The following is a 6,399-nucleotide window of genomic DNA, read 5'->3' as shown; positions in this document are numbered from 1 at the left end:
TATCATATCTTAGCTTACGGCATAATAAATACTTTTACTGCAGCGTGTTTGATGATGAACAGAGATGTGTGGAACAGGAACTAAGCTGTCGTGTTTTTGTCCTGTTGTTTTTTTTTCTTTGGGTTTTTTTTATGTTTACTTATAAGATTTTAAATTCAAAATTACATCACACCAAATCACACCAGACGAAAGAAACAAATTTTAAAACAAAACATCCAAACACAGAGAAAGGAAAACAAAAAAACCCACACTAGTTAGTCAGTCCAAATCAAAAGTAAAGACAAACCCTAGAGTCTGAAGAAGATGATCTTATGCGTGAAGTTAGACAAGGCAACAAAGAGTTCACTGAGTCGAAAAGATGTGGGGAACAAGTCCAGGATGGAATCAGGGTCCGGCAGAAGTGCGGTTTCATATAAACGTAAAGTGCAGTCAAATAGGTTAAAGATTATGTTGAATCCCCGTTAATATGATTGAAGAAAGGGCCCCAGTTTTCGACAAATTTAATGTGAGTGTCATCCAGACAATAAAGCACCTCTTCAACATACAAACATGCAATCATCTCAACCAAACCCAACAAAGGGACATTTCCAGGAACTAAGAATAAACCTTTTAGCTACAATCATGCCAAACATAAAGGTTTTCTAAAGAGGATGTCTAAGTGCCAGTGAGATTAGGGACCAGTTTAGCACGGCAACTATACCATCTGCCTTTAATTTTAAGCCATAAATCGTTTATCGGTTATTTATTTATATAGCACATTTAATTATGACAGCAATGTTGACCAAAGTGCTGTACAATGTCTAGGGCGTGCATGTAACTATTTACACTGACCACAGCAGCCTCAACTGGTTGATGTCTTGACCAAATCCCCGCAGGCTTGCTCGGTGGTCTCTTTGCCTTCATGACTTTGACTTCAGCATTATCCACAAACCTGGAGAACGTAATCAGGCGCCCAATACCCCTTCACGTAATCCCCTCCCAGATGTGGATGCCCCTATCGATCTTCTCCCTGCCTATGCTGTGATTGGAAGCATGGACCTTCGTGCTCTATCTTCTGTAATTGTTTTGGACCGCCCGCATGTTCGTCAATTGCAGCTTGAGGACCCAGCCACAGGCTCATTGCTCCATCAGCTGGAAAGTGACCAACAAACTGAGGAGGATAATCATCTGAAGAAGTACGTTGTACACGATGGCCTCCACCCACTCAAGCAGATTAAACTGTTTGCTCTGTATAGGAATTTCTTTCACTTATGTATTAATCACATTATTGTATGATGCCTTGGTGCCACTGGATTTTACCATGTCTGACACTCATACGTTAATAGGGGGTGAAGTAAGGAAGTTGGGGGAAGCAGACAACTCCACAGGAAGAGTCTTTTGTCTCTTTGAGGACTCTGGGAGGTAGCAAGGGAGTGTGAACCTTAAGGTGTGAAACAGCTGTGTACTGCCTTTTGTTCCTGGAGAAGGTATTTAACTGAGAGCCATGCTAGGCTCGAGAGACTCTGCTGACCGTCTGTCCCGCGGACATGCAGGGACTTCATCAAGCTTGGTTGTATGTTCTTTGTGTGTTTGACTAAAGAATGTTAGCTACCGCTCACCGCTCGTCTGCAGGCTTTATTTAAGTGGAAAACTTCCACAACAGCTCCTACTGCACTCCTTGGTTATCTGCTCAAGTATTACCACGATCATCCTACAGCCGGACATCTGGGCATTGCAATAACGCTGGCATGCTTGCTTCTCACATTCTTCTGGCCAAACATGAACTATGATGTGAAAAAGTATGTGGTCTCATGCTTTTTGTGTCAAGCCACAAAGCCAACTCAAAGAAAAACAGCAGACCTTATAGTCCCTATCCAACCACAAAGACCATGGGAGTACATGTGTGTAGACTATGTTGGCCCACTGCCCTGCACACAAAGAGGGAATGCTTATATCCTTGTTTTTGTGGACTATTTCTCCAAATGGATCAAAGTGAGTGCTGTAAGAGAAGCCACTGCTCAGGTTGCTGCTAACAAGTTCATTACTGACATTTTTGCTCGATCTTACCTTGTTTCTGATAGGGGAACACCTTTCATCAACTATTTGAGCATGTTGTGCTAACATTTGGAACTGAACACAGACTAACAACTGCGTACCATCCTCAAACTTATGCAACTGATCGTGTAACTCACACTTTGAAGACAGCCATTCGAACATATGTTGGGGATAAGCACGCTTCATGGGACAAATATCTTCCCCAGATCTGTTTTGCATTGTGTACTGTGCCTCACAAGAGCACAGGCCTGAGACCATCTATGATGCTCTATGAGCGAGAGTTGGACACGCCCTAGGACCTCATTACTCAGCCCTCCTGGGAAGGACTGAATGACCCTGAAACGTCTTACTCAGATAACCTGAGAGCTTCACTTCAGGATGGTCATGATCAGGGTTAGGGTTAGGGCTAGGGTTAACTAGTACAAACATGGTGCTTGTAGAGAGTCATAAACGACAAAAGCATTTCTATGATCTGAGATGTCGCCTGGTCTCTTATGAAGTTGGAGACCTAGTCAGAGTAAAGTTGCACCCCAAATCAGATGCATCATCCAACTTTTCTGCGAAGTTGCCCCCCCCCTTTACACTGGTCCCTACTCTATCTCCAAGAGGATGTGTGGTGCAAATTACTGTCTCACCACAGTGGACACTGGAGAGAATGTTGCAAACCTGCAACTATTCTACACCTGGGCCATAGCTTTATCTGGCAAATATACAAATCTAAAGGCTTCGTAAGCTTTGGATCTCAGTCCATCTGAGCGTCCCTGAACTGCTCACCTGTTGTCATTTTGTTGTCATCCGGCTTTTCGGTCACTCAACTTCCCCCGATGTTACAGGTAGGAGTTGCATACATTTTGCTCCTGCCTTAGCCTGAATTGGTAGTACTCATGTTGTGTTGTTCGTGTTACAGAGATCATCCATGGATTACCTTCCTGAAGCCTAAATCGTGTCTGATATGTGTTTATTTGGTGCCATGCGTACATTATTTCACTCTGTGGTAAATCTAGAGTAAATACTAGATGTAAATACTTCAAAATATACGCCGTTCAATAGTTGACCTTAATCTTACAGAGAATGTGATGATTTTATGGATAATTAAAGTCAGTCCTATATCCACAAACACAAGAGGCTGAAAGTCAGTGATGCTGCTCGGTTTGCAGTCCTGAATATCACTGCACAAGCAGGATTCACTGCACTGTTAATGTTAGCCATGTTATATTGCTGCCTCTGTTCGGTGGTGTCGAGCCGAACGGACTTTAACGTGCGTTTGAACGAGCTGACGGTTCACTTGTTAAGCTGAAAGAAAGATGCTTTAATCACAGGAGTCACACATGTGTCCACTGTACCATCTGGAACTCTTCTTGTTTAGCACTCGTAATAACACAAACACTAAATCCTCCTTCTCTTGTGCTGTTTTGTAGCAGTGTATACTAGTGATGGGATTTCCGGCTCTTTTTAGAGATCCGGCTCTTTCGGTTCGGCTCACTAAAAAGAGCCGGATCTTTCGGCTCTGAACCGGCTCTTCAGGTTGTTTTGTTGCTTTAATTAATTTATTATTAACAATAATATAAAATTATGCACAAAAGGAATTACTAACGTAAAAAAAGTGGTTTTATTTATATATGTTTATATATAAATATATGCGGTGGCCCCTAGAGACAAAACACGTACAAACTCCAAAACACATTTCTAGCATGAACTGAACTTCCAAAGCAGAGCTACTAGATCACTTAAATTACACAATTGAAAGCATGAAAGCATGTGTGTATTGTTTGTGTATTTATACACAGGCACTCATATATATTCAAATAATTTAAAAACAATGTTCATTTACCTGTTACTACCACACACCAAATCCGGTCGTTGGTACTTGCTGGCTTGTGTAGCCACTAGGTAACAGAAGCTCAACACTGTACCTAGCATCCTGGAGCACTTCTGTTGTCTTTTGTACGTGTTTTGAGTTTTTATGTGCTTCGGAGTTTGTACGTGTTTTTACGTGCTTCGGAGTTCGTATGTGATTTGAAGTTTGTATGTGCTTTGTCTGTAGGGACCACCGTAAATATACTTTTATTTATTCACTCCACATAAAATGTAATAAATAAATCATATAATACAAAAATCAAATATTCACATTTCAACTTTTAACTATTTAAATTTTCAGCTTTTTCCTTTTACAAATTTAAAGTGAAACAACACAAAACACTGCAACCACAACACAATTAAATATAAATTATAATATGAAAACTAAAAGAACATGTATATTCTCTGTCATATGGATCTGCATGAATAAACTTTCTGAATCCTTTATCATCTGCAACTGAAAATAGTTGTGGATGATTACTATACCTTTCTAATGTGACGTTGTCCCTGGCTCTCTCTCTCCCTCTGGCTCTGTTCCTGTGCTACTGAGTGTAACTACCGCCCCTCCCCCCTCTTCCCAGCGTAAAGCACACGGCTCGCCTGCGGAGTGAAGCGGAAAAAAGTGCGAGAGAGAGGGTGAGAGAAAGGAAAAAAGAAAAAAAAAAACCCACGTGACGGCTCGCGATAAGGAGGCGGCTCGCGTCGTTCACGTCAAACCCATATGGAAAAGAAATAGTAAAAACTTATATGTGATTACTCACGAAAGTGGCCACTTTCATGAGTAAATCATATAAGGCTTACATGATTTACTCATGAAAGTGGCCAGTTTCACATTACTTTCATATATTGTTTTAGTAAGTATCTAAAACATACAAGTTTTTCAAGGGATCTTATATCTGTTTTCACTTTTATATGCTTTTCATACAAGTTTCACACAAGACAGATACAAACTTTATAAGATTTATATATATCTTTTCCATATGGGAAGAGTCGGCTCTAAGAGCCATTTCGTTCGCGAACGACCCATCACTAGTGTATACACCTGAGACTGTCACCTGTCTGTCTGTCCTGCACTCTCTCTCTGTTTCTTTCTCTCTGATTGTGTAATAAAAGTATGAACATGTGTTTATAAGTCACACTTGTGTTTGAATCCTGCAACTTATCACACATTTGATTTCCATGTGTGACGACTGCAAGTGTCCAGAGTGAGGACAGACTGAGGGACCCACTGCTGCACATCATCTGTGAGGCTTTGCAGCCCTGATGATCCACCAGGACAAACTCGGAGGAGGAGGAGGAAGAGCCAGCAGCAGCTGACAGATGGAGAGAATAGACAGACTGTTCCCTGTTTGTGAAGGACTGCTAGGAAAGTTTAACATAACTGTCTGTCCTGAATCAGTCTTATTAGGTAATGTTCAAATAATGTTATCATCCCAGTGTTTTCAGTGTGGGAGAAAGTACTCAGGGCCTTCAAGTTACACACTATGAAAGGCAGCAACAAGTTTAATGTTCAGAAACCTAAAGTATGTATCAGCAGCAGAATGGAGCTAAAAATAAATGTTGGTTTCAGTTCTATGAAGCTTTGAGGATTTTGGATCAGTAGCACTGCTGTGTTTGTTGCATCATATTGCTGTAATTGTTTATATGCCTTATATATTCTGAGCTAAGTTGATCTATAGTGTTACATCATATTCTATAAGGATGTTATGTGTTTGTAGACTTTCTGCCCAGTTTGACCCATTTAGCAGAAGTCAGCCTGTTTAAGGCTCTGATATCTATTCTGTATGACTTACAGCAGTTATGACTTGGTCTGATTTTCTCACCCAATAAAGGAATATTTCATATATCAGTCTACTCTTCATTCTATCAGACACAGTTATCACAGCTTGTACATTTTCTTTTTATAAATATATGTAAGCAATGAGCCAAATTTAGTAATGCCAACATACTGAAGGAACAACATTTGTCTCTTATATATGATACACCTATATATGCACCGTCAATATACATTTTGAACCAGCTGCAGACGTCAGAGTAACAACTGACTGACCCCCACATAAAGTGTGTTACAGTAGTCCACAGGGGAAGAAATAAAAGCATGGATCACGGTTTCAAAGTGCTGCCTAGAAAGAAAAGATTTCACTCTTGCCAGTCGCCTTAAATGGTAAAAACTGGACTGGTCCAACTTAAAACCAAGGGCAGTAACAACAGGTTTAAAATAAACTTCCAGGGGTTCCAAATGAAAAGAAGAGGACTCACAGGGGCCACTGGGTCCAAACACCAACAAATCTGTTTTCTTTTCATTCAAATTTAAAAAGTTTAGAGCCAACCAAGCTTTAATGTCATCTAGGCATGTCAAGAGAGGTTTTATTCAGATGCCATCCTTCTGCTTCAGTGGCAAATAAATTTGGCAGTCATTCCTATATACTTGTCTTTGAGTGAAGATTTAAGGTGATAAGACATGTAAATAACTGCAACTTGAATCTGTACTGAAGCTCAGTATTTGAC

Source organism: Simochromis diagramma, unplaced genomic scaffold (assembly GCF_900408965.1).
Source record: "Simochromis diagramma unplaced genomic scaffold, fSimDia1.1 OVJJ01000395.1, whole genome shotgun sequence".
Taxonomy (NCBI): Eukaryota; Metazoa; Chordata; class Actinopteri; order Cichliformes; family Cichlidae; genus Simochromis; species Simochromis diagramma.
This window is presented reverse-complemented; position numbering follows the sequence as displayed.